Here is an 18807-nt window from a genome sequence, read left to right as displayed (position 1 = left end):
TATAACTCAAGTATTTCCTCTTGTTCTCTTTGGTTACTTCAATCAAGATTAGAGGTGTTTGCATAGTGGGGTAGGAGGGGAACAAGGGAGGAATAGATGAATTCTAGATAGGGAAGAGGGGAGGGAGAGACAGGGAGGAGGCAAGGAATTAGCAAGGATGATGGAATATGATGGACATCATTATTCAAAGCACATGTATGGAGACAAGAATTGGTGTCAACATGCTTTATATACAGTGAGAGATATGAAAAAATATGGTATATATGTGTAATAAGAATTGTAACGCAAAAAGAAAAAAACAACATACATTTATAAAGACGTGAATTGGCGTGAATATACTTTATATACAAAGACATGAAAAATTGTGCTTTTTATATGTAATAAGAATTATAATGCATTCCACTGTCATGTATTTTAAAAAATAAAATCAATAAAAAAAAAGATTAGAGGTATTTGACTGGTGGAATGTGGGACATTATATTTCCTATCAATGCTTTGCAAAAATTCTGGAATTAAGTTAATTTTTAATTTTTATATCTTAACAATCTGTTATAGAGATTTATACAAAGCAATGAAAATGTGTCATTTACAAATAAATAATTTTAAGAACTTTTTGGAATAATAGCAAATATGTGTAACTGAAGAGAACAGAAGGTATTTTCCTGTGGACTAAAATTTATGTCACTCTTGTGAAAAATCAACTTTCTTAATCAAAAACAAAACAAAAATACCCTTCAGGGTAAAATAATAAATAAACATAAATGAATGAGTAGCTTTAGAAAAATTCATGTAACCATTCTTCAGATATTGCTTGAGGACCTAATATGTATCAGATGTTGTTCTAGCTGCATGATATGCAAAACTGAATGAAACACTCCACTATCCTTCCCTGGAGACATTTATGTTCTAAAATCTATGACAACACCGTTTAGATAACGTGGGACTGCAATGTGTACTTTTTGCTAGCTAAGACATTGCCATTTCTGTTCCAGGCAACTTGCATCTCTCTATGTGTACCTTCTGTGAGTAATTCTGCAATAAGTTTATAAACTGCTTTCACAGATCTGTTTGTAGATGCTATACATCATAAATCCTTTCCCACTTTCCTCCTGGTGACCTTTCCAAAAGAGCTCTTATTTGCAGAATTGTGATAATTTATGCTTTCTAACCTTCATGTCAAAAATAACTTGGTTCTCTTGGGTGAAAAGGAAACCTTACTAGGTTAACTTGCCTTTTAATCTTCATCAAGAGGGGTTCTGAAACAACTTGAGATTTTTTACTGTCTGCCTATCTCGGTACTAATGCAGCATTTCACAAGGTTTCTGCACTAACTATCTTTGGGTCTTCTCATAAGAGCCCTATAATAGCCATAAATATTCCTCTGGAGAGCAAGATAGAATCTGAAAGGCCTATAATAGCTATCATAAATGAATAATAAAATGTAGAAAAGACAAGCCACCATGAAAATGGCAAAGGAATGTGATGACATGTATACTGTACATGAAGTAATTATTTGAGTGTTATATTTACAGAAATTCTCTGCTGCTTTTTGTGGAGTCTGCAAAATTTAGCCAAGCCCACATATATTATGAATCTGGTGGTCTGAAAAGAGGTGGTTCAGCACTATAAAACTAAACTGTTTTTTGTGTATCCTTTATAATTAAATCAAGTACAACCACCTAACCACATTGATTTCAGAAATTTGTCTTTTCTTTATATTTTCATCTAGAAGTTTAATTGTTCTCTATGTTATATTTAGGTTTAGATCATGTATGTATACAGGTTCTGGGTACAGCGGATTTTATAAGCTACGTGAAAAAGTAGGGCTTCCTAAGACACACCTCTGCTTCTTAAGAGGGTCTGGGATGGAGACTATGAAGAGAATTCTCAGTGTGTTGGGCAACTGAATTGGGGCAGGACTCCCAGCAGCTGAAGGTCTCTACTGCTAATGGTCTTATTCCTCAGGATCTTATTCCTTGAGGTTCACCACCCTGTTGCTGTGGAAAAATTCATTATCATATCAGGAAATGAGCTTGACAAGTTGGCCATTGAGAGCAATGCCAGCCTCAAAATTAAAGGAAGCGTGTCACTGTTCAGGTTATAGGAAACAATCTTGTCCTCCACATATCCCAAGATAGCATTTAGAGGACCCTCCAGGACTATTTCACTATATTCTCAATGTCATATTTAGCAACTTTCTCCAGGTCATATTCATGAGAACACAATTATTTGGGGAGACAGACAATCATGCCAGTGAGCCTTTTATTCAAAGACAATCTCTCCCATAGCCTTGGCAATGCCAGTGCATGCAAGGATAATGTTATAGGCATCCCAATGGTCATCACACCACAATTTCCCAGAGGGGCCACACACAGTCTTTTGATTAGCCATGGTTGCTTGAAATTGTAGTTATGAGTCCATTCATGATAACAAATTTGTCATGGATGACTTCTGCTAGGACTAAGCAATTCATGATGCAGGAGGCATTGCTGACCAAATTGAGGAAGTTGGTATACTTCTCAGAGTTTATACCCATCACAAACATGGAATGTCAGCAGAAAAGGCAGAGATGATAACTTTTTTGGTTTCACCCTTCAAGTGAACCCCAGCCTTCTCCATGGTAGTGAAGACACCTGTGGACTCCACAATGTATCCATCACCAGCTTAGCCCCACTGATGGACTGGGATTTTGCCATTTAGAGCATAGATATGGGCTTCCTGTTGATGACAAGGTTTGTGTTTTAAGCTTTGAACTTGCCATGGATAGAATTGAACTGGAACATTTACATCATACAGTTAAAGTCAATGAAGGAATCATTGATGTCAATAATAACCACTTTTCCAGAGTTGAAATTTAGTGGTTAGTCACAAATTCATTTACTCTGAACTTCACCATTGTATCTCAAGTTTGGAGACACAGCTGGTACTGCAAGGAAAGATGCATCTATGTATGAAACAGAGAGGAACAATTGTTTTCATTTTTTAATATTTATTTTTTAGTTTTAGGTGGACACAATATCTTTATTTTTACATTTATGTGGTGCTGAGGATTGAACCCAGTGCCTCCTGCATGCTAGGTGACCACTCTACCACTGAGCCACAAGCCCAGCCCCCAGTTGTTTTCATTTTTAAATATTTAATTAACAAATAAAATGATATACATTCAAGTTGTACAACATGATGATTTAATGCTTGAATATATTGCATAATGGTTATCAATATCAAATTAATTAATAAAACCAACACTACTCATGTTTTACCTTAGATCCTCAAAATTTGTTCATTCTTAACCTAAAAGATTATACCTATGACCGACATGTCACTCTAAGCTTCCAATATTTATGAACATCAAAAAAGAGATGATATGCCAAATAACAAAATGTTTTAAGTATTAGAACTCATTAAGTAACATGCAAAGGAAACTTAGTTGCTAAGATGAAATCATGATTGTATGGGTGTGGGGGATGGGAGAATATACGTATTAAGAATATTACAAAAGTGAATCATAACTGCATGACTCAATTTCAAAAGAATAAAGAGAAATGCATGCAAGATTGCTTTGTACTTAGAAAAGCAATTCTCCAATTCCTCATGAAAAAGAACATGTATGTTTTATACAGAGGAAGCTTTTAATGTTTCCTGACTAAAACGTCTTTTCCCCGTCAGAAAAAAAAATAGAGAATAGATATACAAAAAAAGAAAAAAAATTCTATAAAACCTTGAGAAGAACCATTGAATAGAAAGAAAAAAAAAAACTTTTGAAATGATAAAGCAAAAGAAGTGATCTATCAATTCTTTCGAACCTACTGTATGATATGCTGAAGTCTTAGTGGCCTTTTGTCCAATTGTAAAGGTTTGCATACGGAGAAGTCACTTTTACAAATGAACAGTTGAACATGAAAAAACCCATGGGGAAACACCTGATCATAAATAACCTCTTTTTTCTTCCCAGAATTCTTTCTGTATTAATTACAGATAAAAATTTTATAGCAAGTAAATTTAGAAGCTATGTATGCTAGGGTCCTTAAAGGCAGTTCTCTTAGTCATTAACGTCCTTAGAGGAGAAAAACTATTCCTGACTTAACTCCTGTGTTCTCACTCCATGCTTATCATAGCCTGAACACCAGGCCTTATATCTCTGTGCTGCTTCTCAGCCTATTACAGGAGCTCTGTTGTCTGAATTCTTGCAAGATTTGTTCCATTTCCAATGTATTCTGCTGTACACAGACTGGAGTACCATTACCGGTCAATAGATTTCATGGAGTAGAGCTGCTCAATTCAAATCCTCCCACAATCTCAGCACAATCTATATTTTTACCTAATAAATACTAAAAAATAGTCAAAAAAAAGTTTAATCCCTGATTTGATCATAAATTTATTTGTGCCTACTCTTTATGCTTGTTCAATACCATAAAGTCAACTCAAATTGTCCATCATTTAGGAAAGCTTGATTAATTATAACTGCTGAAAGCAACTCCCATAACAATTGTCTGAACCACTTATCTACCTGGATGGTCTCATATTACATATACAAGTAATGTCTTCTTTGCAAAAATATATGGTTAATTTCTGAAATTCAATGTCTTGTTAGAAAACATTTTACACATAGTTTATTGGGTTAAATAGATTTTGCTTTTTATTTTTATTTTTCCTGTTTTATTTAATTATTTTCATTAAAAAAACTCAGTTATCTCTAATTTTTTAAGTATACAAAAAAGTGAGGCCGAGGAAGATGGTGGCGAGGGGAGTGCATTGCCCCCGTGTGCTGCTTCACTGTGTGGGAGTATGACAAGTCAGGACGGCTAAAGGCTATCTTGTTAGGAATTTCCAGCAATAGTGGGGTGCTCCGGAACCTGGAGGAAGGATTTCCATCGCAAGAGGATCAGCTACGGGGACTCAAACGCGAGAGGTTTGTCGCACGGAGGGTAACACTGCTTATTCAGCAAATCGCCCCGGGGCTAGAGTCTGCAGCGTGCGCTGGGAAATGAGGAGATAGCGACGCAGGGATACAGCGCAGCAGTTTCTGCCAGCCGTGCAAGCACCGTACTTAGGGCTGAATTCTGGGTTCGAGACGGGGGAAGGAAGCGGTCCATCTTGGTTCTCCACACCAGTCAGACCACAGAGGAGGCCAGCAGCCACCATGTTGGAAAGCTGACGTCACCATCCCTGTTTTCGACTGACCGCAGCTCATTCAGCCATAGAACAGGTAATTTCAGGCTGCCATTCGCCTGCGGCTTGCAGACAGATTGCTAGGGTTCAGTGCCTGGGTGCTTCTTAGAACCTGATCTTATCGGAGCGAACACCGAGCGCGGGGCGGCCGAGTTCCGGCTCCCAGAACCGCCCTGGCCCAGGGCTGCGGAGCCTGCGGAGGCTGCTTCTTGGACCCTGCTCCTATCAGATCATACACCAAGCACTAAGCGGCCGAATTCCGGCTCCCGGAACTGAGCCCGCAGGGACTGCTTCTTGGAGCCTACTCTTATAGGAGCTTACACCGAGCACGGAGCGGCCGAGTTCCGGCTCCCGGAACTTCCCTGGCCCGGGGCTAGGAGCCCGCGGAAACTGCTTCTCAGTCCAGGTCCTGCTGAGGGCCGGTCAGGACTCACCCGTTGCTTTGGTTGCCCGGCAAGGGGAACGAAATGCTGCCATTCGCATAGGATACCAACATGGCAGAGATCTGATGTCATCAGAAAGCGGCGGAGGAGAGAACTTCATCAATACCAGCGGCGACATAAACAGTTGGTCTCCTGGTAGGGGGGGTGAGGCACAGACACCCGAGTCTCCTCAATTTGTCGGGCAGAGCGGAGCCGCCACCCGCACCCCCAAGGTGGGCAGACCCGTGACCCAGTGGTACATGGGCGTGGTAGGAGGGGCAGGGCAGAGCCGCCGTTCGCGCTTGCAAGGTAAACAGACCTGTGACAGCCTGGCGGGTCAGGCCCAGTGGCCTGCCAGTGTGGTACACACGTCACCCCAACTGGAGTAGGGGCAGAGCAGATCCTTCTCCCACGCCCGGATCAGGCCCTGCCGGTGTGGTGGCCACTTGACCCCAATTGGAGTGGGGGCGGAGTGGAACCGCCACCTGTGCCCGCAGGGTTAGCAGACCTGTGACCAACCTGCAGATCAGGCCCAGGGGTCCGCAGGTGTGGTAGGAGGGGCAGGGCAGATCCGCCGCCCGCGCCTCCAAGGTAGGCAGACCTGCAATAGACCGGCGGATCAGGCCCAGGAGCCTGCCGGCGTGGTACACACACCACCCTAATTGGAGTAGGGGCAGAGCAGAGTCGCCGCCCATGCCAGGAACAGGCCCAGCGTCCTGCAGGCAGGGTAGGCACGACACCCCAATTGGAGTAGGGGCAGAGCAGAGCCTCCACCCGTGCCCGAAAGGTGGGCAGATCTGCGACCGACCAGCGGGACAGGCCCAGTGGCCTGCCGGTACGACAGACACGTCACCCCATTTGGAGTAGGGGCAGAGTAGAGCCGCTGCCTGCGCCTGCAGGGTAGGCAAACCTGCAACCGACCGGCGGATCAGGCCCGGTGGCCTGCCGGCGTGGTACACTCGTCACCCCAATTGGAGTAGGGGCAGAACAGAGCCGCCGCCAGCGCCCAGAACAGGCCCAGTGACCTGCCGGCGTGGTAGCCACGACACCCCAATTGGAATAAGGAGAGAGCAGAGCCGCCACCCGTGCCTGCAGGAAAGATACGCAAGCAGTATGAAAAGACAAGGAAAGAAAGGACCACAGCAATGCAGGTCAACGCAACTTTAGAAGAGGTAACAGCTGCAGCAGATGGAATGTCAGATAAAGAATTCAGGATATACATGCTTCAGATGATCTGGAGTATCAAGGAAGACATTAAACAGCAAAATCAGACAATGAAAGATCACTTTGACAATGAATTACACAAACAAATCCAGGAAGCAAAGGATCAACTATACAGGGAGATAGAGGTTATAAAAAACAAACAAACAGAAATCCTAGAAATGCAGGAAGCAATAAACCAACTTAAAAACTCAATGGAGAATACTACCAGCAGAGTAGAACACTTAGAAGATAGAACATCAGACAATGAAGACAAAGTATTTCAACTGGAAAAGAACATAGACAGCTCAGCAAGACTGTTAAGAAACCATGAGCAGAACATTCAAGAAATATGGGATAACATTAAGAGACCAAACTTCAGAGTCATTGGGATACAGGAAGGTACAGAGCTCCAAACCAAAGGAATGAGCAGTCTATTCAATGAAATAATACAAGAAAACTTCCCAGACTTGAAGAATGAGACAGAATCCCAAATCCTAGAAGCCTACAGGACGCCGAATGTGCAAAATCATAAGAGATCCACACCTAGACACATTATAATGAAGATGCCCAACATACAGAATAAGGAGAGAATTTTAAAAGCTACAAGAGAAAGGAAGCAGATTACATTTAGGGGTAAGCCAATCAGGATAACAGCTGATCTTTCAACACAGACTCTGAAAACTAGAAGATCCTGGAATAACATATTTCAAACACTGAAAGAAAATGGGTTCCAACCAAGAATTGTGTATCCAGCGAAATTAAGCTTCAGGATGGAAGATGAAATTAAAACCTTCCACGATAAACAAAAGTTTAAAGAATTTGCAGCTAGAAAACCATCTCTTCAAAACATCCTCGCCAAAGCATTACAGGAAGAGGAAATGGAAAATAACAATGAAAACCAACAGTGAGGTAGGACAGTAAAGGGGGGGAAAATAATCAAAGAGGAAAACAAACTATGTTTAGTAACAGAAATAAACAAATATGGCTGGAAGAACAACACATATCTCAATAATAACCCTAAATGTTAATGGCTTAAACTCACCAATTAAGAGACACAGGCTAGTAGAATGGATCACAAAACAAGACCCAACAATATGCTGCCTACAGGAGACGCATTTGATAGGAAAAGGCATACATAGGCTGAAGGTGAAAGGTTGGGAAAAATCATATCACTCATATGGACTTCGGAAACAAGCAGGAGTGTCCATACTCATATCAAATAAAATAGATTTCAAGCCAAAGTTAATCAAAAGGGATAAAGAGGGACGCTACATACTGCTTAAGGGAACCATACACCAACAAGACATAACAATCATAAATATTTATGCCCCAAACAATGGTGCAGCTATGTTCGTCAAACAAACTCTTCTCAAGTTCAAGAGTCTAATAGACCACCATACCATAATCATGGGAGACTTCAACACACCTCTCTCGCCACTGGACAGATCTTCCAAAAAATAGTTGAATAAGGAAACTATAGAACTCAATAACACTATTAATAACCTAGACCTAATTGACATATATAGAGTATACCACCCAACATTAAGCAGTTACACTTTTTTCTCAGCAGCACATGGATCCTTCTCAAAAATAGATCATATATTATGTCACAGGGCAACTCTTAGACAATATAAAGGAGTAGAGATAATACCATGCATCTTATCTGATCATAATGGAATGAAACTGAAAATCAATGATAAAAGAAGGAAGGAAAAAGCATATATCACTTGGAGAATGAACAATAGGTTACTGAATGATCAATGGGTTATAGAAGACATCAAGGAGGAAATTAAAAAATTTTTAGAGATAAATGAAAACACAGACACAACATATAGGAATCTATGGGACACATTGAAAGCAGTTCTAAGAGGAAAATTCATTGCTTGGAGTTCATTCCTTAAAAAAAGAAAAAACAAACAAATAAATGATCTCATACTTCATCTCAAAATCCTAGAAAAAGAAGAGCAAAACAACAGCAAAAGAAGTAGAAGGCAAGAAATAATTAAAATCAGAGCTGAAATTAATAAAATCGAAACAAAAGAAACAATTGAAAAAAATGACAAAACTAAAAGTTGGTTCTTTGAAAAAATAAACAAAATCGACAGACCCTTAGCGATGCTAGCGAAGAGAAGAAGAGAGAGAACTCAAATTACTAGCATATGGGATGAAAAAGGCAATATCACAACAGACACTTCAGAAATACAGAAGATAATCAAAAACTATTTTGAATCATTATACTCCAATAAATTAGAAGATAGTGAAGGCATAGATAAATTTCTTAAGTCATATGATCTGCCCAGATTGAGTCAGGAGGATATAGAAAACCTAAACAGACCAATATCAATTGAGGAAATAGAAGAAACCATAAAAAGACTACCAACTAAGAAAAGCCCAGGACCGGATGGGTATACAGCAGAATTTTACAAAACCTTTAAAGAAGAACTAATACCAATACTTTTCAAGCTACTTCAGGAAATAGAAAAAGAGGGAGAACTTCCAAATTCATTCTATGAGCCCAACATCACCCTGATACCTAAACCAGACAAAGACACTTCAAAGAAAGAAAACTACAGACCAATATCTCTAATGAACCTAGATGCAAAAATCCTCAATAAAATTCTGGCGAATCGGATACAAAAACATATAAAAAAAATTGTACACCATGATCAAGTAGGATTCATCCCTGGGATGCAAGGCTGGTTCAATACACGGAAATCAATAAATGTTATTCACCACATCAATAGACTTAAAAATAAGAACCATATGATCATCTCGATAGATCGGAAAAAGCATTCGACAAAGTACAGAATCCCTTTATGTTCAAAACTCTAGAAAAACTAGGGATAACAGGAACATACCTCAATATTGTAAAAGCAATCTATGCTAAGCCTCAGGCTAGCATCATTCTGAATGGAGAAAAACTGAAGGCATTCCCTCTAAAATCTGGAACAAGACAGGGATGCCCTCTCTCTCCACTTCTGTTCAACATAGTTCTCGAAACACAGGCCAGAGCAATTAGACAGACGAAAGAAATTAAAGGCATCAAAATAGGAAAAGAAGAACTTAAATTATCACTATTTGCAGATGATATGATTCTATACCTAGCAGACCCAAAAGGCTCTACAAAGAAACTATTAGAGCTAATAAATGAATTCAGCAAAGTGGCAGGATATAAAATCAACACGCATAAATCAAATGCATTCCTGTATATCAGCGACAAATCCTCTGAAATGGAAATGAGGACAACCACTCCATTCAAAATATCTTCAAAAAAAATAAAATACTTGGGAATCAACCTAACAAAAGAGGTGAAAGACTTATACAATGAAAACTACAGAACCCTAAAGAGAGAAATAGAAGAAGATCTTAGAAGATGGAAAAATATACCCTGTTCATGGATAGGTAGAACTAACATCATCAAAATGGCGATATTACCAAAAGTTCTCTATAGGTTTAATGCAATGCCAATCAAAATCCCAACGGCATTTCTTGTAGAAATAGAGAAAGCAATCATGAAATTCATATGGAAAAATAAAAGACCCAGAATAGCAAAAACAATGCTAAGCAGGAAGTGTGAATCAGGCTGTATAGCGATACCAGACTTCAAACTATACTACAGAGCAATAGTAACAAAAACAGCATGGTACTGGTACCAAAACAGGTGGGTGGACCAATGGTACAGAATAGAGGACACAGAAACCAATCCACAAAACTACAACTATCTTATATTTGATAAAGGGGCTAAAAGCATGCAATGGAGGAAGGATAGCATCTTCAACAAATGGTGCTGGGAAAACTGGAAATCCATATGCAACAAAATGAAACTGAATCCCTTTCTCTCGCCATGCACAAAAGTGAATTCAAAATGGATCAAGGAGCTTGATATCAAATCATAGATGCGCCGTCTGATAGAAGAAAAAGTTCCTACGATCTACAATCAGTGGGGTCGGGCTCCAAATTCCTCAATAGGACACCCATAGCACAAAAGTTAATAACTAGAATCAACAAATGGGACTTACTCAAACTAAAAAGTTTTTTCTCAGCAAAAGAAACAATAAGAGAGGTAAATAGGGAGCCTACACCCTGGGAACAAATCTTTACTCCTCACACTTCAGATAGAGCCCTAATATCCAGAGTATACAAAGAACTCAAAAAATTAGACAATAAGAGAACAAACAACCCAATCAACAAATGGGCCAAGGACCTGAACAGACACTTCTCAGAGGAGGACATACAGTCAGTCAACAAGTACATGAAAAAATGCTCACCATCTCTAGCTGTCAGAGAAATGCAAATCAAAACCACCCTAAGATACCATCTCACTCCAGTAAGATTGGCAGCCATTATGAAGTCAAACAACAACAAGTGCTGGCGAGGATGTGGGGAAAAGGGTACACTTGTACATTGCTGGTGGGACTGCAGATTGGTGCAGCCAATTTGGAAAGCAGTATGGAGATTTCTTGGAAAGCTGGGAATGGAGCCACCATTTGACCCAGCTATTCCCCTTCTTGGTCTATTCCCTAAAGACCTAAAAAGAGCATGCTACAGGGACACTGCTACATCGATGTTCATAGCAGCACAGTTCACAATAGCAAGACTGTGGAACCAACCTAGATACCCTTCAATAGACGAATGGATAAAAAAAATGTGGCATTTATACACAATGGAGTATTACTCTGCATTAAAAAATGACAAAATCATAGAATTTGCAGGGAAATGGATGGCATTAGAGCAGATTATGCTAAGTGAAGCTAGCCAATCCCTAAAAAACAAATGCCAAATGTCTTCTTTGATATAAAGAGAGTAACTAAGATCAGAGTAGGGACGAAGAGCAGGAGAAGAAGATTAACATTTAACAGGGATGAGAGGTGGGAGGGAAAGGGAGAGAGAAGGGAAATTGCATGGTAATGGAAGGAGACCCTCAGGGGGTAGAGAGAGAGGAGGGGAGGGGAGGGGAGAGGTGGGGAGGGGGGAGGGTGAAGGATGGGAAAGGCAGCGGAGCACAACAGACACTAGTAATGGCAATATGTAAATCAATGGATGTGTAACTGATGTGATTCTGTAATCTGTGTATGGGGTGAAGGTGGGAGTTCATAACCCACTTGAATCAAAGTGTGGAATATGATATGTCAAGAAATTTGTAATGTTTTGAACAACCCACAATAAAAAATTAAAAATAAAAAAAAAGTATACAAAAAAGTGAAGATATGATAGAAAAAGTTCACTCATAATGGACACAGCACTCAAATTTTTAAATCTGAAACTCGCTACAGAGCTCCCTTTGTTTGTTCATGCTTGTGCACCTGATATTGTGCAAAGAGTATGCCTTTCTGGGCTCCTCATTCATGAGGAAAATCACTTTATTTCTTAATAAGTTTGTCTTCTTATTTATTCAATAAGCATAAAACTTCCTGCCTATTCTACTTAAAAAAGACTATTTGGAGAAACAAATGTAAAACCAGGTGTCAACAAAATTTGGAAAGTGTCTATATATATATTTTTTTCTATGCTTTACATTCTTAGTGTGCCCTGTTGATGATGAATTAATGTGGCATTCAGTATTTTTGTATGGTACTCTTGAGCACATGCTACTGATTATCTTTTCTTTCGTGCTCTCCCTACTGGTTTTCAAAAATGCACTAGACACATGTAGGACTAAAAGATTTCCTGCTAACCTATTTGTATGCTAAAGTAGAAATTTTTTAGATTGATAAAACAGAGTGGTTTTGACAACCTTAATTTCATAAATGCACATACTTAACTATCAACAATATGATGCAGAGAGAATAAATCCAGGATATTATGCTTTTCTTTTATGATCTGTTTTTCCTCTTCTATAGTATGACCATAAAGTCTAAAAACAAACTAAAATAATTTAACCATGTTTTGTAATAGCATAATAATTTACCTTTGATTATATATTTGTGTAAGCTTCCAAACTGGGTTGTGCCATTGCGGATCAAATAATGAAAATAGTTTTCTATAGCATGTATATTTTTATATATATTGGTGAACAGACTCATAAAGGGGTCTGCAAAAGAGAGTCTGAGAGTTTATATTTTATTATTTCTGCCTAATTTGCAATTTTTCTCAATCCAGTAGCTATTCAATACATTCTGTATTTCCAAAACAATTGCACATAGTTTCTTTCCTTCAACATATATTTATATTGTCTAATGCTGTAATCAGCATTAGCAACATTCCTGATAATACCATATATAGTTAAGCTGTTGTAGCAGATTGAAAAAACAATATTTATTATTAAAATTCCAGTTATAAAATCTCATACCTTCCTTGGGACTGTCTAATTTCTCATGGAGAATTAATAATTTACCCTCCTTTACTTTCGTAGAAATATGTGTGTAGACTATGAATTTGCATTGCATTATAATTACCTAAACAATAAATATAATTTTCCCATAATACATAGTGAATTTCCTGGGGTTAGGAACTTTTTCTGATTTGTCTTTGTGTTGCCAAAGCCTAGCTTATATTCTGGGAAAAATTGTTAGCATGTAATAAATATTCTTTAAAAGAAAAATAATTCTTAGGTTGCTTGTAGGTAAATGTGAATGGTATTCACTTCATTAAAATGCAAATCTCTTAGAAAATAAATTATTAGAATTGAGGATAGCTATTAAAGCCATATCAAATTCCACCTTTTCTTTTCCCGCCATGTCTCCCAGTTAATCAAACCAAAGAAGAATATCTGTTTTGACCCATCCTCTTTTTCAAATGTTAGTTGCCATGACAATGTGAATCATGATGCCATGGCAGAGGCTAAGTGTAGAAGACAATTCAGTTTAATTTACTGAGGCCATTTCCTGTGTCTCCTCATTCTCTTTTGCATAGGCAGAATTGACTATGGTACATTTAAGCAAAGATTAGTTGATGCCGGGGAGTGAATGTGCTCAGATATTAAGCTTGCGGTAATAATACACTTGACAGTACTTGGCAATTCATGGATTTCAAAGTGTCACCATTTTACTCATTGCTCTGACAAGAATTGATTTGGGGGAAAACTCTTTCACAGATGAATCCTATTGTCCATTACCATTCATCCCACATCCCTCATTGTGCTGCTGTCGTCATTGTCCTTCAGTCAGGGTCTTCCTCCATTCCATGAGATGACTTGCTTCTACATTATTACTGTCTATATCAAACAAAATCTACTACAAAGCATTTATTTTTTGTCAGTGTAGTAAAATGGCTTTAAACATTAGTTTACATTGCCAATTTGAACTATAACAGAATCATAATATAAATGAATAAATTCTTGAAATCAGAATTTCAGGCATCAATCAGAAAAGAACAGAGGATTTTTTGAGAGTCTAAGATCCTTAGTAGTCATTTCAAAAGTTGCATTACATACACAAGAATTGATTCTACTTAAAAATTTAATAATTATCTGGCTAAATCAGACTCTCTTCATTTTCCTTCTTATAAATTAAGTCTAATTTGTTGTGCCCTAACATTATACCTGAGTTTGGGTCCTTTTAAAAAAATGGATTTATTAATTTCACAGAAAGGAGAGAGGAGAATTCAAAATCAGGCAGCTGAATTTGGCAAGGACCCCATGCTACATTGTAATGTGTCACCCATCTTATGGTGAGCACTTGTACACAAGAGGCCCTAACACATAGGTTTCACTTTATAACAACCATTCATTCTCATGATAACCATTCCAATCCTGCAAGACAGGTATTATTTTCTCCAAGGATGCGACCTCCACGACCTGAGTACCTGACTTGCCCAACCTGTTAAAGATTGTACCACCTTTCCACACCATTGCATGGAGGATAAATCTTCCAGCACACAAACTTTAAGGAACAAACCACATCCAAACCAAAACATGCACACACACTACCTACCTAGGTGAATCACGGAAGTTCAATTTGGTTCCATCACTTTGGCATACACACATCTAAGTAAAGAAACTGGTCTTCTTGTAAGTAAATTGATACATCTCAAAATATTTAATTTCTGAGAACTTTTGTAATTGATATTATTTGGCTTAGCTGGAATAATATAAATGGGATAATCTATCAGTCCAAGGATCAAGTGTTCTAAGAAGTATTTACTTAATCAGAGATAATGACAAATATGCTCTTTCACTTTTTCGTTATGAATTTTAAAATTAAGTGTCCTTTAATGTTTTGTTATATTTGCCACATTTCCAAAATGGTAATATAAGCCACTAATATTCAAAGGCTACATTAACTTTTCCTACCATATTGATTTTAAAATTGTGAAGTCTTCATAAGATCAATTCATAATTGTGTTTAGAATTTTAGACATTGACTTGAGATCATGTAGAACAAAATAAACATAGAATTTTTGTTGCCTAAAAGTCACAGGATAAATTGTGGAATTTCATAAGTTTCCCTTAAAGATCAGGTTGAAAGTTCTCTCACAGAATGAAGTTTAAGGAGCCAGTGTAGGAAATCACTATTAGTACAACTATAACTTCTAAACTTGCATTTGTATTAAAAATAATTTTAGTATATTTCATGAATTCCAATGTCAGAAGGACAGATATCATCAGTGACTTTCCCCCCTATACAACATTCACAATTTGTTTACAAATATAGTATTATTTTGGCAAAACTTTTTACTACCCATACTGGCATCATTTCTCTACAACTTGTTTCTTGGGTATAAGCACAAATTCACTCTATGGGGTAGTATGAACCATACATAATCAAATAGAAGAATAGATATTAAATAAATATTAATCAGGATAAACACATATAGATAATCATTTTTTGTATAAATAAATGTGTCTTTGGTTTTCAGTAATGGAGATGGTGGTTAAAAAAATACTATATCAGAGCTACATCCGAATTTCAAAATTGCATGAAAAATTTTGTCCATAAAAATATAAAAAGATATCAGTCTAAAACTGTTTAGATTTAGGATTTTTAAAGTTTAAACTAAAAACCAAATTCCTTTAATTACTAGGGGATTACCAGAAACAGGTAACTCTATATCTATCTAATCATTGCACCTCATATATATATATATATATATATATATATATATATATATATATATATATATATATACTTTTAATATCCATCTTGAATGATTGACCTGGAATAAAATTGAGGAAATGTTAAGAAAATTGCTGAGCAGAATCTTGGGAAATAGTTGTCTTAAATTAAAGCTTAATAGTCAGATGGTTGAAAGCCCAAAATTTGTTTGAAGAGCCTTAAAACAATCAATAGAATTAAAAATAGGGAATATATTTCAAACAATTAAGCAAACAGGAGAAGGGGAACTATTAGGAAATAAATTGGAACAAAGTGCTAATGTTGGTTGATGAACTTGTTTTGGAGAGAGAGCAGCCTAGAAGAGGGAGTCCCTCTCCAGCCAGAAGGTTGCTGGTCAACCCAGAGGAACTTGGAAGGATGGAGCTCAAGGCAGCCTGCCAGAGCAGTAGCGACAGCAGAGAGCAAAACAGGAATTCACTAAAATTCACATGTGCAATAGGTAAAAATTTCTTGGCTCTTCTCACAACATGGAATGTCAGAACTTTCTGGAGCCAGTTCTTGCCCCAGTTCAGGAGTACATCTCCACTTAATTAACTTGATCAGTTAGTTTGGCATTAGTACTTTAGTTAAACCCTTCTCATTTGGGCATTGAGGGTTTTCTACAGATAAGAACTTTGTAATGTTTATAAATGTGGTGTTGAAGAAAATAGATCCCAGTTTAAAAGAACTTCCTGTCACAGATCCAGACCATATAGTTCTATAACAAATACAAAATATAACTTTTATTGTACTTGCTGGCAGAACTTTAGACCTCTCCCCATAAATTTTCTGCACTCACTTTCAAGGAGCTTTTAAAAAGAAAAATATTCAGCTAGTTTATAAAATAATTGGTATATTCCCTTAAAGGTCTTTAAAGAACATCTTTATCAGTTGAAATCTCATACACTGCATTGTCTGCAAATGCCAAAAATCTTCCTAGGTACAATATAATTCTTACCACAACATTGAAATTATAAACACAGTAAGTAAACACTTATCTGAGACACTTCAGTAATAAGAGTATTTTAGAAAAATATAAAATCACACCGATAAATCAATTACCCAATTATTTAAAGTGTAGTTATAATGCAGACACTCTAATAAGTTCTTTTTTCAGATTACTATATACAAAATACCAAGTATCTAGAGGTCCTTTCTTAAAATTATATACTAATATTATCTTTTTTTGCATATTCTTATAATTGTTCTGTGTTTGAGAGATGCTAATTGATCCAAAGATTAAATTGTGTGCAATAAAAATGTTCTAGCATTTGATGATAGCTATACAGGTTTGTGAATATTCCTAAAATCATTTAATTGTATACTTTCAGATGTTGAATTTTATGGTATGTGAATTATATCTCAACAAAATAAAAACATTTTAAATATTTTTTTTCTTTTTCTTCCTTTTTTAATAGATACAATCTCATTCCAATCCTTTTTATTATTTCAACCGTTGATTGTTCTTTTTAGTCCAAGGTTAAATTTTCTGTGTTGACCTCAAAAATCATAGTAGGACGAGAAAGCAAGAACAAGAGAGAATAAAACAGGTATGTAGAATCATTGGATTTAAATGAGCTTAATTCATATAATTTTGAGCTTCATAAAATTTATTTGCATAATCTTCTGTCTTTCTAGCTAGAAACATGAAAAACATATTCAATAACAATATCCAAATAAAATCTCTTCTTTATACTTTAACAGTAAATGTCCCTTCATTTCTATCAAAGGACTTTTAATTAATTTTGGAACTGCAATAACCAGGAAGGTTACTTACTATGCATAGCCTGTGGGCACTTGCAATGTAGTATGTATGTAAAATATACACTGGCTTTTGAAGACACTATGAAATAAAATGGGATATAAAATCCCTACTTAGTAATTTTTAATTAAATGTGTTGAAATAATATTTTATGTATCACATTATATAAAACTTTATTAAAATAATTTATCCTTTCTGAATTGTGGCTACTAGAAAATTTAAATCTCCTATGTCATGTAGGTATACATTCCTCCATTAAAATGGAGTTATTGACAGTCATATATATTTTACTTTTATCATTCACCCATTACCTCCTCCAATTGATATACTTCATTATAATATCCAAATGAATAATAACTCTATTGAATTTTGGAATTTGGTATTAAAATAGTTTCAGGGCAGCAGGAAAAGTGGGGCACACCTGTAATTCCAGGGGCTCAGGAGGCTGAGAGAGAAAGATCCTGAGTTCAAAGCCAGCCTCGCAATGGTGAGGTGCTAAGCAATTCAGTGAGACCCTGTCTCTAAATAAAATACAAAATAGGGCTGGGGATGGGGCTCAGTGGTTGAATGCCCCTGAGTTCAATCCCCAAGTACCAAAAAAAAAAAAAAAAGAAAGAAAGAAATGAAATATAGGGGTATTTACTATATTTTGTGTAAACTTCTAATTTATGTAGTAGATTCATGACTACTTTTAAGCAGTGTGTAGGGTTGTCCCTATTTTCTCCTTCATTATGCATTTATACACCCTGTCATCACGCAGGGAACATGATTTCTACCAGGTCACTTCACTAGGATCCCTAATTCACTGGCTTCTGGTTTGGTTTGGCTTGGCCAATAAGGGATACTGGCAGTAGGTCAAAAGGAGAAGGCACAGGACTCTGGGCATTTATTTTCCCGGTTTCTCCCACTATTAACCTTATTTTGACCTTGGCCATGTTTCTCTGCCTGGAATCATAGTTGCTGAAAAGCATCCCCCGTTTTCAACCTGCATTTGCCTCTGTGGGGTTTGGTAATGACTGCAGCTGGCAAAAACTTCCTCTCTGTATTAATGCTTCATCATTCCTTGCTCCCTTGACCTTGGCTGCACCTTTGTAAATTGTCCCTGCATTAAATTCTCTTCAGTTACCCGTTTGAATACACCATCTATTTCCTGCCAAAGCCTTGATTGACAGAGAGTATCCTGTGTGTAGTATATCCATTATTTTTACAGTGAACTCTT

At 37.2% G+C, this 18807-nt stretch overlaps 1 pseudogene; it reads right to left on the bottom strand.

The window, feature by feature from the left end:
• Window positions 1-1969: 1969 nt before the first annotated feature.
• LOC124078377 (glyceraldehyde-3-phosphate dehydrogenase-like) lies at window positions 1970-2840 on the bottom strand (annotated as a pseudogene).
• Between the last annotated feature and the right edge of the window lie 15967 nt (window positions 2841-18807).

The sequence above is a fragment of the Marmota monax genome, unplaced genomic scaffold, assembly GCF_021218885.2.
Source record: "Marmota monax isolate L192 unplaced genomic scaffold, Marmota_monax_Labrador192_F-V1.1 WCK01_AAM20220418_F8-fsc00294, whole genome shotgun sequence".
Taxonomy (NCBI): domain Eukaryota; kingdom Metazoa; phylum Chordata; class Mammalia; order Rodentia; family Sciuridae; genus Marmota; species Marmota monax.
The sequence above is the reverse complement of the archived record's forward strand: the minus strand, read 5'-3'. Positions and strand labels throughout refer to the sequence as shown.